This window comes from Dipodomys spectabilis, unplaced genomic scaffold (genome assembly GCF_019054845.1).
Source record: "Dipodomys spectabilis isolate Male_0828 unplaced genomic scaffold, ASM1905484v1 ptg000053l, whole genome shotgun sequence".
Lineage (NCBI taxonomy): Eukaryota > Metazoa > Chordata > Mammalia > Rodentia > Heteromyidae > Dipodomys > Dipodomys spectabilis.
Genome location: NW_024870730.1, coordinates 3,927,376 through 3,950,769, shown reverse-complemented (window position 1 = coordinate 3,950,769; position 23,394 = coordinate 3,927,376).

Genomic DNA, 23,394 nt, shown 5'->3' with positions numbered 1-23,394 from the left:
GTTCTCTGGGTGGTAAGATGGGGAGGTGCTGTGGACCTTAATGTGTAGTGCTTTATGAGAGCCTCTTAGCTCATTGGAGATGTGCTCCTGAAAGGGATTGTGGGACTCAATCCTCTCTTTGCTTCCTGATTTGTGAGAGATAAGCATTTTGTTCTGTTATATCCTCCCATTATGATGTGCTGCCCTGACCAAAGGCTCAGCGCAATGATTGTGGACTGAAACTTGCAGAGTCATAAGTCAAAATAATGTTTTATTTTTTGTTTATGGTTGGTCATAGGGCTTGAACTCAGAGCTTGTGAGTTGTCCCTGAGCTTCTTTGTGCTCTAGGCTAGTACCCTACAACTTGAGCCACAGCATTACTTCTGTTTTTTGAGTGGTTTATTAGAGATAAGGGTCTCACAGGGACTTTTCTGCCTGGCTGGCTTCTAACTGTGATCCTCAGATCTCAGCCAGGATTACGGTAGCCAGGATTGCACGTGTGAGCCACCAGTACCTGGTTTTTTTTTTTTTTTAAATAAGTTAATTCCCACAGGAATCCTGTTACACTAAAGTGAGGCTAACTAACACAGTGTCTCTGAATAGCCCTCAAACTTCCTAGAAGGAAAACAGGAATCACTATTTTTTTTTCTTTTCTTTACTATCCTATTGGCCCAGGAGCATGAAATGGTGAGACCTCAAATTTTAGCAGAGTTGTTGTTTTTTTAAATCACAGATCAGCAGCAATAAAGAACAAGAAGTCAGTATAAATTTAAGCAACATGGAAGAGTGATAAGGATACTTGGAGAGGTCCTGGGGCTTGAACCCAGGGCCTGAGTGCTGAGCTTCTTTTGCTCAAGGCTAGTGCTCTACCGTGGAGCTACAGCTCCACTTCTGGTTTTTTTTTTTAGTAGTTTATTGGAGAGAAGAGTCTTCTGGCCTTTCCTACCTGGGCTGGCTTTGAACCACAATTCTCAGATCTCAGCCTCCTGTGTAGCAGTACCCAGCCAGGGATCATTTTTAAAGGGGGAAAAAAATGACAGCTTGATCCCTTTGGCTGTAGAGAAAGTTCAGATTGCTGTTTTAGAAAAAGACATCTTTTTCCCTATCCACCTACCGGACAACCAGTTCTAATAAGGAAGTTTCAGTATTTTTATCTTTATAATTTCAGAAACAGTAGTCCATTAATTTCTAATAATGTCACTGAAAACTACCAGTAATTATATAATGACTTCAGAAATCACATTTTTAGGTAAATGAAGAGGAAAATGTTATTTTTTCTTATTATATGTCTCCTAATTTATATGTAATTACTAGCCATAAAAGAACCTTCCTGGTATGCCTAATAACTGCCTTTTGTCCTTGCATGAAAAGTCGAGTTTTTTTTTCATTACGGGTTTTGTTCTGTTCAGCTTATTTCTGGCAGGTTGGGGAGGCAGAGGCAGCTGTTTTATAGCATATTTCACAGGCCTTCCTCAGACCAGAGGGTATTGCTCTGGGAACCAGCTGACTGCTTTTTGCCTCTCAGACCCAATGCAAGCAGACAGATTTTGGGAAAACCAGTGGAGATCCACCAGTGCAGACAGAAGTGGCTCTTGATCAAAAAGCATAAGTTGCTTTAAGCCAACAATTTCTAATCACCTGCAACTCCTCTCATTGGTAGATAATACCACACCTTTTTCTGTTTGGTTTTATTGGTTCTTTCCTTCTGCATGCACTACCCTTTGAGAACAAGACAAGAAATTAAAAAGGACAACATAAAACAGAGCTTTTTATTCCCATTTAGTGATGGGATCAGATGGTTACATATGCCTGCCATATCTGGTTTGTAAGAGTAATAATAATAATAACGATAATAAGTTTCCTCTTAACTACCAAAAACATGTAGTTTTTTCTTTTCACAGATTTATTATCCATCTGTATTTAGATAGCTAGCATTATTTATTTGTGTATTTGTCAGTCATGGGGCTTGAACTCAAGGATTGGGCACTGTCCCTGAGCTCTTTTGCTCAAGTCTAGTGCTCTGCCAGATTGAGTCACAACTCCACTTCCAGTTTTCTGGTGGTTATTTGGAGATAAGAGGCTCACAGGACTTTTCTTCCTTGGTTGCCTTCAAAACACCTTCATCATATCTCAGCTTCCTGAGTAGCTAGGATTACAAGTGTGAGCCAGTAGTGCCCAGTTCAACATAATTTTTGTATTTGCTATTTTCAGATATTATGTCCCATAATATCATTATTAAAAAGTTAGTCTTTTCTAATATTCACCTAAAGTAATGCTGCAGAGTGAGATAATATATAAACTATAATATCTTTGAATATATACAGATAGATACAAACAGTATTGTTCATAATAACAGCAATCATGTATATATTGTAAAGTCTTGCATTCATTTACTTGTGGGTTCTTTTGTTCATTTGTTATTCACTCCCTTTTGACCAGGCCTTGGTAATGCCAGGTACTGTGCAATCATTAAAGCTACAAATACAAGGACAGTGAAGAGATCATTTTGTGGAACAGTAGTTAGTGTGGAATAAGGCATATGTATCAGAATCAGAAGGACTTTCAGGGAGATTGTCAAGAAGTATGAAGTTTGGGAGGTAAACAAGGATTTCAGAAATATCCAGTTCACTTAGGAATCTTGAGGGATCAGATACTGTTAGAATAGATAGGAGGGTGAGAAAGAATGATTAAAAACCCGTTCAAATAATTGAAAACAAGGCATACAAAAATGGCTATTATACCACTTACCTGGTGGAAAACGATGTTGAACCTTTATCTCCCAAAATCTCCTCTGTTTATATGTAAGAATATGATACTATATAAATGAAACTTTAATATAAGAGTCATCAGTACTGTGGAAGATATCCCCAAAGAAAACCATAAGAGTGGGCTGGGAATGTGGCTTAGTGGTAGAGTACTTGCCTAGCATGCAATCCCTGGGTTCAATTCCTCAGTACCACATAAACAGAAAAGCTGGAAATGGTGCCTGTGGCTCAGGTGGTAAAGTGCTAGCCTTGAGCAAAAGAAGTTCAAGGACAGTGCCCAGGCCCTGAGTTCAAGCCTCAGGACTGGCAAAAGAAAGAAAGAAAGAAAGAAAGAAAGAAAGAAAGAAAGAAAGAAAGAAAGAAAGAAAGAAAGAAAGAAAGAAAGGAAGAAAGGAAGAAAGAAAGAAAGAAAAGAAAGAAAGAAAGAAAGAAAGAAAGAAAGAAAGAAAGAAAGAAAGAAAGAAAGAAAGAAAAAGAAAACAATTAGAAAGCCTGTGATTTCTTCTAGGACAGCCACTTGTTAGAGAAAGGGGACTTATATGAGAGCAATCATGGCAGAAACGTTAAAGATGGTTGGGATCATTCATGGACCTGCAACATAATAAGCTCACATAAAGATTAGGAAATTTTGCTGTTTGTATGATTAGAATTTGAAATACATTTTATACCCATTCTTCTCCTCCTATTCCTTAGGCCTGCCACCTGCTGCCCCTTCTTCATTATTCACCCAGCTTATTGTAGTGAATAATAACTGGTTTATTAAAGATACTGTGAAAAACCTAAAAAAAGTTAACAGACATAATTTTGCAATCTGACTTTGTACTAAACAATGTGTTATATTAAAATAATTTTTACTAAACAATGTATTTCATTAAAAGAAACTTTAGCTGACATAAATTTACAATCTGACTTTTTACTAAAGAATCTATTACATTATCTCAGCCCTTTAGTTCTTTAGTTCTGCTAAAAGATTAGCAGATTTTTACGAGCTTTCTTTGCACAAGCAGGAAAATGGGTTTTGTCATCATAATAGTCAGACATCATAAATTTATCTGTGGTGGGGCGCTGGTGGCTCATGCCTGTCATCCTAGCTACTCAGGAGGCTGAGATCTGAGGATCATGGTTCAAAGCCAGACAAGTCAGGAAAGTCCATGAGACTCTTATTTCCAATTAACCACTAGAAAACTGAGAGGGGCATCATGGCTCAAACTGGTAGAGTGCTAGCCAGGAGCATAAAAGCTCAGGAAAAGCATCTAGTTCTTGAGTTCAAGCCCCATGACCGACAAAAAAGAAAAAAATCATCTATGGCCAAAACTCCTTTACTGAAGGCTTATCATCAGTGAAGTTTAATATTATTTTAATTTTATCAATTTATGTATGCATATATGCATATATGTATGTATGTGTGTATGCGTGTATGTGTGGGTACTGGGGATTCAACTCATGGCTGGCGCATTGTCCCTTCACTTTTTTCTTTTCTCAAGGCTGGCACTCTACCACTTGAGCCAAAACTCCACTTCTGGACTTTTAGTGGTTAAGTGGAGATAAGAGTCTCATGGACTTTCCTGCCTAGGTTGTCTTTGAACTGGATCCTTAGATCTCAATGTCCTGAGTAACTAGGATAGTAGGTATGAGCCACTGACGTCCAGCAATTTTACAAATTTAAAATGGATTTGGTCAAGAATTAGTAAGGTCTGGATGGTCCCACAGCATCTGTGCTATCTTTCTTTTTCATGTTATAAAGCTGTTTGCTAATTGGACTTTAACTGTGTAGATCCCTGAGAAGTTGTAGCTGTTTTATCTCTCCATGCTACTCCTATATCTCATCAGATCACACTACACAATCTCATTGGGATAAAAGGATGACAGGGCAAGACCAACAGGGCCCCGCAAAAGTGAAACCACTAAATTGCTTTACAGAGATGTCAGTTCACCACACACACAGAAGCTCCAGGCAATGGAAGTGACATTCCAAACATCTTTCTCTTCTTTCCCTTCCTCTCTTTCTCTCTCCATACTAAGAATGCTTGTATTAATTGACAGCAGATAAAAGGTGAAGGAATACAATACACACTACCTCATGCTAAAGCATACAGGTAAAAGACTGAATTCTTGTGTGAAATAAATGGCTTTCCACTTAATAAACTGGAGTTGTTCCAAGGACATCTTTTCATTAATGGAGCAGGTGCAGACGAAGTTTTGAGAAACTTGTACAGTCTTTAAAAAAATAAAACATCTAATTAACAAGCTTGAAAACAGTGGAGCACTTGAAGTGGGAATAAAACAATTGTTTCATATCAAACAGTGCAAATCCAATTTGTGAATGCAACTCTATTGAAAAGCTTTAAAATATTAATAAATTGCTGTGGGCTTTAAAAATGAAGTTTTAATTTTCTTTCAAGGTTTTCCCTTGAGACAAGTTCTAAACCAGAAAAGATGTTAAAATGAATGTGAAAAAAATAGTAGGCTCTCTTTAAAGGTGCAAAACCTTATCTAGAAGAACAAACGATGAGTTAGAGTATTTATAAGCACTAGAAAAAATAAATGAAAAATAAACATTATATATGGACTCTATGTGAACTTTCTAGAGTCGATGGTGATCGCAGCTTGTATCATGAGTCTTTCCAACTTGTGTTTAGTACTTAAACACAACAGATTTGGAAAAATAATATAATATTAAATATATATGGTTATTTCCCATGGGATTAAACCACAAAGAAATGTACCAAATGTTATTTTATGAAAACAATCTTGAGAAAGATACTATTTTAAGATAAGAAAACTTCAGATAAAGGTTTAAATTCCTTTGCATTGAAATGTCCTTTTAGTAGTCTTGTCTAATTCTAGTCTTTCTTTCAAAGGGTCTGCTTGTATCACATGATATGTGTTTGCAAAGTGCAGTGTTTGAAGGTTCTCAGGAACCTTATAAGTTCTGGGTAAGGTGCCCTGAAAAGTGAGCTGGATAAATACTTGTAATGAGAGCCAGGCCTTTCACCAAAGTACTGAGAAAGGACAGGCCACCAGCATTCCTTTCTCTGTGACTCCTGTTGGGAAAACTGCAGCCAATAAAAGTCACTAAAGGGTTTGTAAGAAAGTCAGCCTGCACTGTGGAAGCTTAATGAGATTAAAGAAACATTTGATTCTCTTTTTCTTTCTGATATGGTCTCATTCCCCAGAATTCTGAAGCCACCAGAAGAAAATTAAATATACACAGGATAATGTTTCCACAAAGAAACTCAAAACAGTGCTTATCATCATTAGAAATGTAGGCTATTCTTTAGTTCATGAATCTTCAGAGCTGCTCTTCTCATATTAAAGTTAAACACAGATAGTGGTTTGAGTAAGAGGAGATGCTCAATTTTCCTAACAGAGCTGAAAGATCCAAATTCTATCTGCATAATTTTCCATCTTAAAATGACAATATCAGGACTCTGAGTGTACTAATTTGAAAACAACTATCAAAGAATAAAAAACAGACAGAAGCTAAGCAGTTCAATACAAAGCACCTCATGTAATCTGTGCTATTTGTTACTTTATGTCAGTTAAATGCTCACAGAAAGTACTCCCTTTTCTCCAATGCATTTTGCTGTCGCTCCCTGAAACAAATTTCTCCTTACACTGCTCATGTCCCCTGTTTTATATAGGTTTCAAGTCCTTTGATATTGCTGTATGGTTTTGTCTTGTGATCCCCTGATTCCCTTTATTCAAACTGTCTGCTTACTTACTTATTCTTTGTGATTCCCACTCCTTTCTAGTCCTCTGAGCTCTTACCACAATCACATTGACGCTGGGATCAAAGACTTCCTAAACTCCCTGTACAAATCTCCACTATATTCTCAAAAATTACCAAATAAAAGGCTGTGCTGATTGGGGACTTGCTGATATGAGGAGACTGGCTCATTCAGTCTTCTAATTTCTGGTTAAGAGTTGCTACAATATTTGAACTGTAATCCTCAGATTGCAGACTCCTGAGTAGCTAGGATTGCAAATATGAGCCACAATTGCTCCTCTCTCCCCCTCCCCTTCTACTTCCCTACCCTCCCTCCTCCTTTTTTTCCCTCCCCCCTTTCTCCTTCACTTCTTTTTCTTCTGCTTCTTCTTTTTTGTGGTACTGGTGTTTGGAGGTCATTGCTCTATCACTTGAACCACATCTGACCCTCCATTCCTCCAGTTCTTTTTACTTAATTTTCAGGTAAGGTCTTTTGCTTTTTGCTCAGGCTGGTCTGGACATGATGTTTTCTATTTATGCCTCTCACATAACTGAAATTACAGATATGCTCCTGTACTTGTACCTTGAGATAGGGTCTGGCCAATTTATTTTCCTGGTTGGCCTTGAACGGGGATCCTATCTCTATCTCCTAAGTTGCTGGTATTACAGGTAGAGTGCTAACTATTTTTGTCTTCCCTGTATAGATGTCATTTCTGGATGCTGTCAGTTTTCTGTTGTTGCTTCTGGTGGGCTTCTGTATGTTGCATATCATTCCTTCAGTCTACAGTCCAGCACTAAATATAAACTATGAAGTTGCCGGGCATCACTGGCTCATGCCTGTAATTCTAGCTATGCAGGAGGCTGAGATCTGAGGATCACCGTTTGAGGCTAGCCTGGGCAGGAAAGTCTGTGAGACTCTTATCTCCAAAAAACTACAAAAAAAAAATCCAGAAATAGAGCTGTGGCTCAAGTGGTAGAGCTCTAGCCTTGAGTAAAAAAGCTTAGGGAGAGGTCTCAAGCCCTGAGTTCAAGCCCCAGGACTAGTGTATAAAAAAACAAAAGTTTTCTAGTAGTGATATTGAATGAAGTAAGAAAACATCCAGGTAAAATTATCTTTAATGGCCAGGTGTTGGTAGCTCATGCCTGTAATCCTAGTTACTCAAATCTGAGGATGGCAGTTCAAAGCCAGCCAGAGCAGGAAAGTCCATGAGACTCATATCTCCAATTAGTCACAGAAACAAAAAGCTGGAATTGGTACTATGGCTCAAGTGGTAGAGTGCTGGCCATGAGCAAAAGAAGCTTAGGGACTATAACCCCTCTGTACAGTATCTTTACAATAAAAAAAAAGAGTTTAGGGACGGCGTCCAGACCTAGAGTTCAAGGTCCAGGACTGGCAAAAATAAAAGAGTAAAAATTCTTTAATGATACATTATGTTTTAAGCAATGTATAAAAATATAATTTCAGCATATAATCAATATATCAACATTAATGATATGCTTTATGTTCTTCTTTCATTGGATCTTCTTCATTCATTGGATCTACTGTGTATTTTAGTTAGCACATTTGAATTTAATTTTTTTTTTTGTGCCATTGAAGCTTGAATTCAGGGCCTGGGCACCATTAGCTTTTGCTCTCAAGGCTGGTGTTATACCAGTTGAGCCACAGCTGTACTTCCCATTTTTTGCTGGTTAACTGTAGATAAGAGTGTCATGACTTTCCTGCTTAGGCTGGCTTTGAACAGCGGTCCTCAGATCTTGGGCCTCTAAGTGGCTAGGATTACAGTCATGTGCCACCAGCACCTGGCTAAATGCTCCTAAATGCTCAATTTTTTATCATGTATTTGTCCTTTATTTAGATTTCTTAAAATATGTTGTTGGAGAAGTAGATTCATGTATACAAATTCCACATTTTAAAATTTCCTAATAAATGAACTGATGATCAGTTTTTAAATTAAAATTAACATTAAATTAAAATTCCAGTTCCTCAGTTTCACTGGCTCAAAAGTTGTGTAAGGTTTTGGCTGCTGGGCAGGTCAACCCTGCTGTGGTCAATCTGGTATCTTAGGCTCAGATAGGTTATATAGATAACATGTCTTTTCTGTCTTTTCTTCAGGAGTTGAGTTGAGACGAGAAGAGACTAACAAAGGTATTAGAGTTGTTCTTTCTCTCGTTCTATGGAGTGACTTTATAGTTTGAAAAGACTTTTATGATGTTTTTCACAACCAAGTAAGGCACATTTCATTTAAATTGTAGCTTTGATCAAATAGCCTCATAGATTCTGATGTTCAGAGTTTCTAATGTTAAAACGTATACATTTGTGAGTTATTTGAGCTCCTTGTGCATATTGTTTGAGCTACAGATTTCTTCTCATTTCATCCCTTCAAATAAACTAGCCTTTTCTCATTATTTTCTGCTATTGAGCCCAATGTTGCACAGAAAAGTTGATTTGTTAATTAGTTTAATCGCCTCTTCTCATAATGGCGGGGTAAGATTGGCGGAGGAGGACGCTTGTTATCAGTCGGGACTACTGGTAAGCGGTAATTACAGATAATGATGCTTTTGTCTTGCGGTATTCTGAAGATTGTCTTGAACTCCTGGCTGAATTAGTAAATGGACTGTCATGGTGAATTCTCCCCTGTTTCTTCTCCAACTCATCCTCTACACTCCCTCCACCAATGAGTCGAAATTGCAGCTTGTTAGGTCGAAGCTCATTTGAAGTCTCAATTTTCTTGAGTATTCAGCTCTCATGGGGAAGTGCCAGGTGCTCAGTCGAGGCCACAGCACTTGCCTTTGGCTTCAGGTTCCTACTCAACTGGCATCCAACAAGTCTTTGATTTTCCTTTTGCTTGAAGAGGCATTGGTTGTCTTGACAGCGGAGCTGAAGCTCTGTCCTTGTACTTTGATGCACATTGTGGTACAATCTAATAATCAAAGTCATTTGTCAAGAAACAGGGTGTTCACACTTTCCTCTGAAGAGATTGGAATAAACCGCAGAATTTATATGGATGTACGCCAGAAGAGCAGACACTACAACTTAAAAAAAAAAAAAGGTGTCTGGAATGCAGAGCCCAGCATAGGTTTTAAACTAAGATTGCATCTTTACATTTGGTTCTCGACTGGGGACTAATTTGACCCCCTAGGGATATTTGGCAATGTCTGGTGACATTTTCAATTTTGTGACTAGAAAGGGAAGAGGCACTGACATCCAGGAGGTTGAGGCCTGGGATGCTGCTGTGCATCGTATGATATAAAGGACAGTGTCAGCAGTTTGTAGACTGAGGAACCCTGCTTCATACCATTTGCAAGGAGTACAGTGGTGTGTTTGATTCCTGTTCCCTACTAGTCAATAAAAGACTGCTTATGGGTTGCAGAGCTTCTGCAGGGCAAATGACATAGCTAGCAAGATCAATAGAAAGCCCACGGACTGGGAGAAGATCTTTACTAGCCATACAACGGACAAGGGTCTCATATCTAAAATATACTTGGAACTCAAAAAAGTAAACCACCCAACAACAAATCCTCAAAGAAACAACTGCCCAATAAGTAAGTGGGCGAAAGACTTAAAGAGAAGCTTCTCTGAAGAAGAAAGAAGGATGGCCAATAGACACATGAAGAAATGTTCAACATCCCTAGCCATAAAAGAAATGCAAATCAAAACAACATTGAGATATCACCTCACTCCAGTTAGAACAGCAAAAATCAAGAACTCTAACAACAACAGATGCTGGAGGGGATGTGGACAGAAAGGAACCTTACTTCATTGTTGGTGGGAATGTAAACTTGTTCAACCACTTTGGAAAGCAGTATGGAGGTCCCTCAAAAGACTCCACATAGAGCTCCCCAACGACCCAGCAATCCCACTTTTGGGCATTTACCCAAATGATCACAAACAAGGCCACACTAAAGCTACCAGCACAACTATGTTTATTGCAGCATTATTTACCATAGCTAAGACATGGAACCAACCCAGATGCCCCTCAGTAGATGAATGGATCAAGAAGATGTGGTATATATACACAATGGAATTCTATGCCTCCATCAGAAAGAATGACATTGCCCCATTTGTTAGGAAATGGAAAGGCTTGGAAAAAATTATATTAAGTGAAGTAAGCCAGGCCCAAAGAAACATAGGTCCCATGGTTTCCCTTATTTGCAATATCTAGTATAGGTATGAGTCAAGCGGAAAAAGTCAGATAATGTGATGTTAGGAAAACAAAACCTCAAATATGTATTTTAATGTTTTTGTTTCTTTCATGCATGTGTTTCTAATGCATTTATAAGATTATTTCTTTGTTGCTTTGTGTGTCCCTCCCCCACAGTGTAACCCCTGCTTTCACTATATTTGATGTCAGTATAACATGTGGAGGAGACGGGGACAAACAAGTCGTTTAAGGATTCAGGTGGACCTGTTGCAACAATGAGAAGTACAAAATGTCATGTCAAAACCAGCTTTACAATGTCGGTGGGGGGGGGGGGAGGGGGGGTATGATTGGGTGGGAGGGAGGGGGGAGGCTGGGAAGGGAGGTGAAGGGTAAACAAAGGAGGAGGATGCAATGCTTGGTAAGAAATGTATGCATTATCCTGCCCATGTAATTGTAACCCCTCTGTACAGTATGTTCTCAAATAAAATAAAATAAAATTTAAAAAAAAAAAAAAAAGACTGCTTATGGATAAGAGATAAGACGCAGAAATACAAAATAATTCATATTTTTAGAATTATAGAATTTATTATTTTTTTACAGTGATGTCAATCAGGCATCCACATGCTTCTGTGCCGCCAAAGATCTCCTCAATGAACCACATTCTCTCACAAGCCGGGGAAAGCTTCGTGATCCATGAATGCTATCATCAGATATGTGTTGGCTAACTCCTGTTTGCATCTTTTACTTCTTGAGGTTAGGCTCCTTTGTGGGAAAAACACTAGTGTAATCTTGACACCAAATCCAATCTCATTTAGAGCAACTTGGAGATATTCAGATATGAATATGCCCCATAACAGGAAAGAGTTTGGGCAGACTTATTGCTAGGAGCCTCTTGGACTGAAGTAGATCTGGAGTTTTGGGCTAGGATTGTCTTAGAATTGACATTCATCATCCTTCCTAATGTATTCTGAATAGCAATTTATTATAGGTACTTGTAGCCTGGCATGTGGGAAAAGATGACATATTTGAACATCTTTAAATATCCCCACAGGTCACTTTACAAATACTGATTAGAAAGGTGGTGATTTTTATTCACTGAAAATTCTCTGGCAGAGGCTCGCTGACTATGTGTGGGTATTACTGTATTTAACCTACTGTCAGGATGATCTTTCTAAGCTCAACTCTCATCTGTTTGTAGAGTCTTTCAGTGTCTCATCAGTGCCTGAGATCCAGAGCTGAAATTAAGCTCTTTGTGAGGTGGTTCTTTTCCACCTTTATTTCTCAGGCCTGTGTTCACCATTGTTGTCTGTGTTCCAGCCATACTTTAAGACTTCTTAGGGCTTAGAACCATGCTCTCTGCTTCTGCATGTGATGTCCTCTCTCCGAGCACCCTCTACCCAACCTATGTTTGTCTACTGGCTTCTACCTTACCTTTCAAGTCTCAGTTCAAGGTGTGTCTTTTGGAGTTTCCTCTGCTACTTCTCCAGGAGGAGCTAGGAGATGCCACACTTAGCCTACCTATTTCATGCTTTAGTGGGAATAATACCAGTATATATCTCATAAGGCGCTTAGGCATTCATATCTGTAAACCTGTTTATAAAGATTAGCCATTATTATTGAGAATCAGGCTTTAAATTTTAGGGAATGCTACTCAAAAATCCCTTTCTAGGTTTGATGCAATTGAAAATAGCATTCAAGAATCTTTTAAAAATTGTTTTTTAAAATCACATGTCCACTGATAGCACAGACAAATAGCAATCAAATTTAATTCTATTGGAAAATAATTAAAACATATACTTATTTCTGTTTTTGTATTTCCCATAAAAATAATAGAACTACTTCATCTCACACTCTTTTTTCTCTTCTTTTTCTTAAGAATGTTAAGATGTGACTCTGTTTCTCTGCTCCATGGTCAGATATGAAGCTTTGCTGTTTTGTAGCCCTTATCACAGAAAAGAGGAAGAGAAGCAGCAGGTTTGTAGGTAATTACTACTTTTGTGATACTGTACCTAAGTGGTAACTCTATTACAGTTTCTGTTGAACTACTGCTCTGGTCCGAGGGGACTTATTGTTGTTTCAGGGAGCTATGGGACTGACCACTTCGTAGTCCTTTCTTTTCAAAATACAAGAAGGTGCTGAGAATGGTATTCAGACATAGATGCTGAGTATAATAGGAACAGGGAAAGACAAGTATAATGAAAACAGATGTGAATACATCTGTGTGTTTTTTAAAAGAAAATACAGATAATGGATCAACAAGTCAAAAGGATTATAAATTTTGAACCATGACTGATAAATAATATGTATTATTATTTATTAAGTGAATTTTTTTGTGGGTCCTGGGTCTTGAGCTCTGGGCCTGGGCACTGTCCCTCGGTTCTTCAGCTCAAGACTCTAGCTACAGGGACAGGTCTGGCTTTTTCTGTTTATATGGTGCTGAGGAATCGAACCCAGGGCCTTATGCATGCGAGGCAAACACTCTATCAGTGAGCCACCTTTTCAGCCCATATTTATTAAGCTCAATATTGTTGAATATGGAGCTTGTTAAGGAGAGTACATTCTAATCATTCCCCCTTCTCCCCAGCTCTTACTTTGACTGAAGAGTGGCAGGTATTAATGTCTGTTTGTTTATGTCTTATTGACAAATACAGAAAGTAAGGATTGTATCCAATGCAATTCTATATGCCAACTCTCTGTCAAGTACAGTGTGAGTATTGTATTGGTGACTGTAAAAAGGTAACAATTTTCTTTCTTTTTCTTGCATGTTTTGATAGAATGTTTAATGACTTAGCAAAGAATGTTCTCTCTTTATTAAGTTGATGCTTTGAAAATTGTCACTGTCTGTTCTTGAAAATATTTTATTTATTTTATCACTTGCAATAGGTAAGGCGAAGCCAACCCATCCATTAATTGAAATATTGTTTTTCTCTCAGAGTATCACTTTTAAACCTAACTAAAAATTCTGTTTCATTAGCTGTTTTAATAAAACCATGTTATTTGGGTTCTTGAACCAAAGATACTACAATATATTACAACATAAAATAATAAACATTTTCTTTAACTGAATGGCATAAATAAAATCTGCTTGAAAAATATTTAAAGGCTTTCAAATGAATTATGTGCACTTGAATATTATGGCTAGAAACCTGAGAAAAAGATTCCATCTTTTTTGTGTTCATAGTCTATACAGGTAGGTAGAAAACTTCTCTCTTTGAATTTAAACACATGTTGAGAACAGATTGAACTTGTGCTGAAATGTTTGGTTACCATCATTATACATTAGTTGACCCCAGAGATCAGAAAGACTTTCTTAGAAATGTTTGGTTTGGGGCAGAGCTTCTCAGTGGATAGAAATAAAGTGATTTCGCCGGGTGCCAGTGGCTCATGCCTGTAATCCTAGCTACTCAGAAGGCTGAGATCTGAGGATCGCAGTTCAAAGCCAGCCCGGGAAGGAAAGTCCATGAGACTCTTATCTGCAATAAACTACTAGAAAACTGGAAGTGGCGCTGTGGCTCAAGTGGTAGAGCGCTAGCCTTGAGCTGAAGAGCGCAGGGACAGCGCCCAAGCCCAGAGTTCAAGCCCCATGACTGACAAAAAAAAAAAAAAAGAAATAAAGTGTTTCTACTTTCTCCCATGACATACAGTTTGATTCAAGATCATATTCCTAGGAAAATAGGATTTTATAAAAACTTATTTTTTTAATTTTTACTTATTTTTTATTGTGAAAATACTGTATAGAGGGGTTACAATTACATGGGCAAGATAATGAGTACATTTCTTATCAAGCATTGTAGCCTCCTCCTTTGTTTCCCCTTCCCATCCCTTCCCAGCCTCCCCCTGCCCCCCCACTCATTATAAAAACTTTTAAAAAATGTTTCTGAAAGGGAAATAATCACATTACTTCTTCTTAGGTGTTTGCAGGCACCTTGTCTTAAGGGGATACTTGTATTTGTCAGTATCTCCCTTTCTTCTTCTTGCCGTCTCTCCCTCCCTCCCTCCCTCCTTCCTTCCTTCCTTCCTTCCATCTCCTCCTTCTCTTCCTCCTTCTTCTCTCTTTTTCCTCCTCCTCATTTTCTCCCCTACCTTTCCTTGAGACAGGCTTTTGCAATATAGCTCAAGTCACCATATCTAGCCATCATGTTATTTTCCTAAATTCAGAAAAAAGAAACTTTAAAATGAATATTGTATCACATTATTTATAGAGAAATCATACTTTTGAAACAACAAGCTTAAAGCAATTAAGAACCTTATTATAGAAAATTTCAAAAACAGAGAAAGTACACAAGAGAATGTTAAAACCCAATGATGTATTTATCTCCCAGCACCAACAACAATAAACTTATGGCCTGACACTGAAACTTATTTTCATTATGTAATGTCATTTTTAAAATGATATCCATTCGTTCTTTCTTCCATTGTTTCATGATCACAGTTTAATGATAATTTTCAAAAGTGTCCTTGCTGAGACAAGAAAAACACTTAGAACAGTGTTCTCCCCTTCTTAATCTTATTTGTGGGGAGTGACACCATTCCATTTTATAAAGACAGCACGTCTGCATAGTTGTGACTGAAACTGCTCTGTCAGCTCCTGGGGCTGGTTGCTTTTTGCCGTGGTAGAAAGTACCTGTAGGAAACTGGTGCAGTGGCTGATACCAGTTGCTTTTTCAAAGAGCAAGACTTCACATTTTAGGCTGTGCTGAGTTAAGACACATTTTTTTTTTTTTTTTTCTGTCCTGGGGCTTGAACTCAGAGTCTGGGCACTGTCCCAAGGCTAGCACTCTACCACTTTGAGTCACAGCTTCACTTCTGGTATTTTGGTGATTAATTAGAGAGGAAAGTCTTACAGACTTTCCTTCCTAGGATAGCTTTGAGGCTTGACTCTTAGATCTCAGCCTCCTGCGTAGCTAGGATTTCAGGCATGAGCCACCAGCGCCCAGCAAGATTCAGCATTTGAAAGCAGTGGCTATCATTTCTTGAGCTTCTTGGCTTTGCATTGAGGGAGAAGACTGGTACTAATGGAGCAAGGTTGACCCTTGTAAACAAACACACTGACCTAGAAAGACCCAGGGAAGTGTGTTGCAACCATCTCTTTTTCCCACTTTTTTGATGAAAATAGTGAACAGTAGAAATCTTTTCTCTCTAGGAAATACTGATTCCTAAGTATCATCTCTTCGTGTTTTTGCTGTTTTGGTTGTACGTGTACAATGGAGAGAATAGCTCAGGAGACCGTTTGGCCAAGGCTATTATTCTGTTATTCCATCTGCCTGTGATGAACCAGGAAAAAAAATCTGTGTTAAGTCTTGCCTTATGGCAAATTCTGTTCTGCAGTTGCTGTTTTCCCACACTTATTTGAGCTTCTTTGCATATGTACTGACACAAAGGCCTGAGGCGCTCCTTCTGAATGTGAGATACTTTTACACATCAGACCCTCTGGCTTTGCCTCTCACAGATACAAACAAATAAACAAACAAGCAAAAGGCTGCTTAGAGCTGACTTCCAGCAGTAGAAGCTGGTTGGTTCATTACAGTGGCAAGGGTGGAGTTGTTAGTTATCTGCAGAGGGGCAATGTTTTGAAAAACATTTTTAGGTTGATTATATGTGTGTGTGTGTGTGTGTGTGTGTGTGTGTGTGTGTGTGTGTGTGTGTGTGTGTGTTTAATGGAATCTTTTGAAATGCATTACTTGTACTAAGGAAGAATGTCACTAGGACAATTGACTGATTTCATGTGAAGATCTGTTTAAAAATGTAACATGATTTGATAATAGAAAAGCTCTGATAAATTTGAAGGAGGCACTTAAAAATATTAGCTTGCATCTTATGATGGTATTTAACAGAATGTGGAAAAAATATAGGTTTGTGTCTTATAAGCATTTTTGTTGAAAGGAGGGCTGGACTTAGGGCCTGGGCACTGTCCCTGCGCTTTTTTGCTCAAGGTTAGTGCTCTACCACTTGAGCCACAGCTCCACTTCTGGCTTTTTGATGGGTAATTGGAGATAAGAGCCTTACAGAGTTTTATACTCAGGCTGGTTTTGAACACTGCTGCTCAGATCTCAGCATTCTGAGTAGCAAGGATTATAGGCATGAGCCAACAGTGCCTGGTTTAAACCAGGTTTTTAGTGACAGTTGATTTCCTCTGAGAGCTACCTCATCTCATCACATCTCAAAATCAAGATTGGGCCTGAAATAGCAGGTCATGTGCAATTAAAAGTTAGAGGAGAAGCTAGGCTCTGGTGGCTCACACCTGTAATCCTGGCTACTCAGGAGGCTGAGATTTGAGGATTGCAGTTCAAAGCCAGCTTGGGCAGGAAAGTCCATCAGACTCTTATCTCCAATAAACCACCAGAAAACCAGAAGTGGCACTGTGGCTCAAGTGGTAGAGTGCTTGCCTTGAGCTGAAGAGCTGAGGGACAGCGCCCAGGACCAGAGTTCAAGCCCCATGACCGACCCCTCCCTCCTCAAATATACATATATATTAGGGAGAGCAAGAAAATGGAATATTTGGGTAAACATAACACTAACTGAATTTTACTTTTTGTTTTGTTTCGTTTTTGGTGCCAGTCCTGGGGCTTGAACTCAGGTCCTGGCTGCTGTCTGAACTTTTTTGCTCATAGCTTTACTTCCAGCACTTTTGGTGGTTAACTGGAGATCAGTGTTTCATGGGCTTTTCTGCCTGGGCTGGGCTTTGATCCTCTGATTGATCTCAGCTTCTTAAGTAGCTAGGATTATGGGCACAAGCCCCTGGTACTGTGCAAAGTCAGAACACTTTCAATTGGAAAGTGGGATATTCAGTCCCAGAAAGTAGGATTTGTCACCAGAAAGAAACAAAGCTTACAAAAAGTAAGCTTTTTCACCCTGGCCTTGCTTCACTGTGTCTGGCCACATATTCTCATCGTTTCAGTTGTGATAGGTGTGCTGGGATCACTTGAGTTACAGCGTGAGGAAACTGGGTTATCAGAGGCCAATGGCTGCTTTTTATTCTACAAGAAACCCTGTGTGTTGCAGCGCTTGGATAATCAGAGTTGACTATGATATCTCTCTCACACTTTTGTTGTCAGGTCCTGTTCGCTGACATTCCAGCCTACATTGTAATCAGCTGTGATTTTTCCCATGTGCTCCATTTTCCTTTTCCTCCAAATTAATTTATATGCCCCTAATTCTGAAAGGTTTTCCCAAGGGTACTTTGATCCAGTTTCAATTATATTTAGTTTTGGAATTAAACTAGATAGATGATGAACTATTTAAAATCCTGGCACAGTCAGGATTTCCTTTGATATTTTAATCTAGCCAAAAGAGAAGTGAGTGGATTTGTTAAAATGGCCTTGGGATTGTTTCGTGGGGGAGTCTGTGTGTTTAACTTTCACTAGTTAATCCCTGTGTCTCTCACCCAGGAACACAGGTTAATTGATTGTATCTGATTTATCTTGGCATCTGCTTCTGCCAGGTGGGGTTTTGCAGGAAGCTGGGACCATGTCATGGCTGGATGGGTAGCTAGGAAGGTAGTCTGTGGTTTTGAGGACCAGTAGCTACTTCTGCAGTGAGTCCATGTACTGGTAAAATCTTGTGTATTATGTATATCTTGTGATAATGTATATGAATGTACTAAAGGCTCTGAGAAATCCTGCAGCATAGAAGCATGCCTGCCTTTATTTAATTCAGTGTTGACAAAATTTATTTAACGTGAAAGCCTACAAGTTGACCTCATTTATTAACATCTTGCACTTAAAAGAATGCTTTTTAAAATTATTTAGTTCTTGTACAAAGGAGTTGCAATTCCATACGTCAGGTTATGAGTGCAATGCTTCTTGGTGTTTGTCCCTCCTCTCTCCCATGTTCCCCTCCTATAGTTTATTTTTTAACATAATGTACATTTGCTATAATGACTAAAAGTATTAAAAGAAGACTTTTAAAATAAATTTCTGACATAGGCTGGTTCTTTACATGACATTAAAAAATGACTTAATTTAAAATGCTTTTTTGCAAAGCAGATATTCTCTCTTGTTCTAATGAATCTTATGTATTGGGTATACTAAGTCATCAGCAAAAAGAGTTCACTCATGGTGTTTTAAGGGAAAAATGAATTATTTCTCTTGCTTTTTTTTATTGATATCAATTAGTTGAACAAGGGGGTTTCATTTTAACAAATCCATTTACATATGCAATGCTTCTTGATTACACTCATCCCTCTACTATTCTCCCTTCTCCTCAAACCAGTTTTACTTTTTTGGAAGGAGGATATACTGGGAATTAAACTCATAGCCTTATATACACTGAAGCCATACTCTCAGATCTTTTGTTTATTTGTGTTTTGTTTTTGAGATAAGGTCTCGCTATTTTGCTTGCACTCCTCAAATTTTAATTCTCCTGCCTCTGTCCCCTTAGTAGGTAGGGATCATAGCCATGCACCACCACTCCCAGCTAAATCATATGTTAATTCTGACTTAGATTGTCTTATGGAGGTTTGGATGTTGCATGCTTTGAATTCTTTTGAAACTTTATTCCATAACTTTTAAGCAGAATTAAGAATGTGACTACAGCACTGCTTACATTTTGTGGCAGAAAAGCCAAAATGAGATACACTTTACTTTTTGTGGTAAGCAAGGTTTCTTTGATGGGAAAATCATCAAGTTAGAAATGGAAGAAAGGCCCTTACCTGAAAAACGTAGTTAGAGATACAGGTCATAGGCATTTCTGTGCAAGCTGAGCTGTGCACTGTGGTCCATCTAGGCCAAGTTCTCCTGACAAGAACATATTCTTTGTGACAAGTTAATCATGTCATACCAGTGACCATTTAGTCTCATATTGCTAACCACTTGTTAACCTGTATTGCTTATGAGTTTCTCTGAATTGTCTTCAGTCTGATCATTTCTACAGGACTAAATTCATACCTTCAGTTGAGTCAGAGTGTCACAGCCACTGCATTCTGTCTCCTTTCCCCACTCCTTCCTTGCCCTCTGCCCACATGGGGCCTCAGAACTTTGTGGTTTTGCTCTGCTCACCACACTTACACTGTTGCTTATGTCTTGCAGTTTCTCAGATGAGTGTAGCATCCATGGATATGACCCTGTCCCTCTTTATCTCTGTCCCTTTCCGCACAAGGGTTCAGAGCAGTTTATCACATATTTGTGCGCATCACAGATATGTCCAGCCTTGGGTTAGGTGCTGAGTAAATTGAAAAGATGAAATAATGCCTCAACTTTCAGAGCTAATACGCAGGAGGATCATTTAAGATATAAGGTGATATGTGATGTTAGATGTGCAGAGTTCTGTGGGAGATACAGAGATCAGTCACAGGAAGTCAGGAATTGTTTTCTGGAGGAAATGAGCCAAACTGAGGTTTGAAGGTAGAAATAACCTCAGCTAGAAATAACCTCATTGCATTGAGGAACAAAGTTTATGAACGTAGGAAAGAAAGCATAAACTACAGACATTTTTGTGCTGCTACAGTATCGACTCTAAGGGCAATGATGGCAGGTCATACATTTTGTTATCAGATTCAATTCTGAATGGATGACTTTCTTTGCCAGGACCCAGAGACAGACAGGAAGAAAATGCCATCTAGAATATTACATCAAATGGAAAGCAGAAAGTGATGGGTGAGTTTCTTCATTTACTTGGCAATTTTCCTACTGTCCCTCTATAATTGAACAAAGTCTATTCTTAATGATAACTACTCTTACTCTAAACTAAGCTGAGGAACATCTGGATAACACTGTCTCATAGCCAAATGTTTCATGTAGGTATCCTCATCACCGTACTGAGGTCGGAGTTCAAATATCATTTGCTAAGGCTCATGATTTATTCACAGATCTATTTCAGGGGCAGATAGTATCTTAGGCACTGTGCATATGCTGATAAACAAAACAAAGGAGGCTCTTATCCCCTTGTCTTTTTAGGAAGTTTTGCCCAGTAAATATTATGCTATGTACGATAATATTATTTTCAAATATGACTACAGCCTGAGAAGTTAGACAAATAAAAATATCTGCCAATAAGGCATAACTTTTACAGCTAGAGCAACTAATAATCAAGTCAATAACACTTCAGTGCTGTAATTTTCTTGTAAAATTAGAACTAGAGAGACCGTTGTGGAGTTAGGTCTGTGTTAGAAATAATCATTTTATGAGTGAAAACAATTTGCAGTAAGAAAACCACAAATAAACTTTGTAGAACATTAAACTCTTTTCATCCAAAGCCTTGGGAGTATTTTAACTAAAGGCTCTATTTGTCAATAGGAGAGCTACAGTGTGGCATCTCAGAGGTTAGATCATTTTGCCAGAAGCTCAACAACTACAGCTTGTGACAAATGACTGACCCCTAAGGCCACCAACCCGGGCTGCCTGGTGCTTTGCTTGGCCCCTGCTTAGGAGCTCCTATTCTCTCACCTCAGACCAGATTACTCCTCTAGCCTGAGGCAGGTATTTTCATTATGATCCATAATTAAGTTGAATGGACTTTGTAATTGAACGAGCATCATGCACTGGGGACTTTTGATGGGCGCAACTTACCAGGATTTGGAGAGGCTTTATGAACAAGGGGAAGTGATGGTGGTGATAGGGGTGGGGGAGGTGGAGCTTACTTGCTCACTTTACTTTCAGGCCTTTTCTGAGCCAAACAAGCGAAGATCTGTTCTGAGAGCCCAGGTTTGTCAGTTCACTATTGCATGAATTATAAACAAAATATTGTGTCTAAAAAGCAAGGATCATTATGTTGAAAGTGAACTATACAACCAGTGGGTGGGAGTGAGTGAGAAAAGGGGTGACATTATCCAAAAGAATGTACTCATTACTTGACTTATGTAACTGCAACCTCTGAAAATCATCTTTGCAAACAACAAGGATCAATAGAAACAAGAGTGACAAAAGTCTGATAGGGAAGATGAACTTCCTAAGTGTATTGTTTATAGTATACTTTATCTGTGACTTAGGGGTCTTCCTGGTGATATGCCATGGACAATCCGAATTAGCTGGCATGAACACAGCCTCTGCCTGGATAGGGAGTACATGGAGTGAGCAGGAAAAGGCTGAAGCTACACATCCTTGCCCTTTTCCCCTAAACTAATTATTTTTCACATTTGCTGTTGATCAAATTCTTACCCTATTCATCAATGAATGATGAGACACTTTCCAGTGAGGCTGTTACCTAGAATATTGTGAGCAATGAATAAGGTTTAATGAGTTGCAGAGTTGAGGGGGAAAGAGAGGGAGTGTGGGAGGGTGAGTAAGTGTGTGTGTGTGTGTCTGTGTGTGTGTGTGTGTGTGTGTGTATGTCTGGATGAGGTAAAAGAATTTGTTTTGTTGGGTCAATGTAATTATCTTTGCTAATAAAAAGAGGCTGTAGCATGAATCATCCCAAATAGAGGAAGAAATCTTGAAAAAAATAGTATAAAACCTAGAATGTGGGGGTACACTTTACAATTTGTACTTCAAATGTGCATTTCTGGGAATTAATACTGTTGCACTTTATTCATTCAGTACTCTTTATAATGTTTTATTTTTTGAATTACTTAAGGGCCAGCAGAAAGTTACTTTCTTATGTGCAGTCTAGTTTTAGTACTAACACAGAGTCCATAGTTAGAAAACAATTGTATGGAGGATGCATGAATAGAGCAATATGGTAGAATCAGGCCTGATAGGAGAAGAAGGGGTGACATGCTCCATGTAGAAGTAGAGGAGAGCTTGGCACACTTGTGCCTGCCAAGGGAATGGCCCCTGTATTAGTCATCTTTCTTTAACTGTGATAAAATAATTGAGACCATCGGCTTATAAGGATGTAAGGCCTATTCTGGCTCATTGTTTAAGAGGTTTCTGAGTCCATGGTTGCCTGGCCCTCTTGGTTGGCCCTGTGCATCACAGTTCATGGCAGCGATGTGTAGTAAAGAAGGTTCCTCCATGAATAGCTGCTGTGAAACAGAAGATCCAGGAAAAGAAGGGGTCAAGGTGACAACGCATCTCTCAAGGACAGCCCCCAGTGCTCTGCTTACCTTCCACTGGTCCCCATGTTGTAACGTTTTTCTCCACTGCCCAATAGCACTAGTGGAAACTTCAGACCACTTGGTGAGGATTTAGATGTGCAGAAGATGGCAAAAATGGGACTTGACAATTACAGTGGTCCAAAAATTTCAACAAAGAATGAAGCCTTGCAATTAGGATAAGTGTCAAGAAAAGCTAAGGAAATTTATCTCAAATTAAGTGAATGGCTCAGAATCTTATAAGAAAATCAGCAAAGTTTGGCATGTGACATATATTTTGAAGACTGGGTTTTCTAGGTCATTCTGTACTTTGGATCTGTGAGAGAGCAAAATGGACCCCCCCCCCCCACTTAAAAGAGCATGCATAGAATTATTATGACATGTGGAGGGATCTTTCTTTTTAATTAAAAAAAATTGTTCTGGGGCGGGGGGAGGATGGGCTGGGAAGGGGATTAGGAGGAGGCTACAATGCTTGATAACAAATATACTCATTATCTTGCCAATGTAATTGTAACTCCTCTGTACAATATTTTCACAATAAAAAATTGTTCTGTCTGAGGTGAGGGAAGCATCAATTATTTTGATTGTGGTAATCATTTCACATTGTGTATGTGTATAAAGTCATGGTGTTATATGTCAAATATATATGATTTTTGCTGGACACAGTTCATGCCTATAATCCCAGCTACTCCAGGAGGTTGAGATCTAAGGATTACTGTTGGAAGCCAGCATGGGCAGAAAAGTCTGTGAGACTCTTATCTCCAATTAACCACCAAAAATTCTGGAAGTGGAGCTGTGGCTCAAGTAGTAGAGCACTAACTTTAAGCTAAA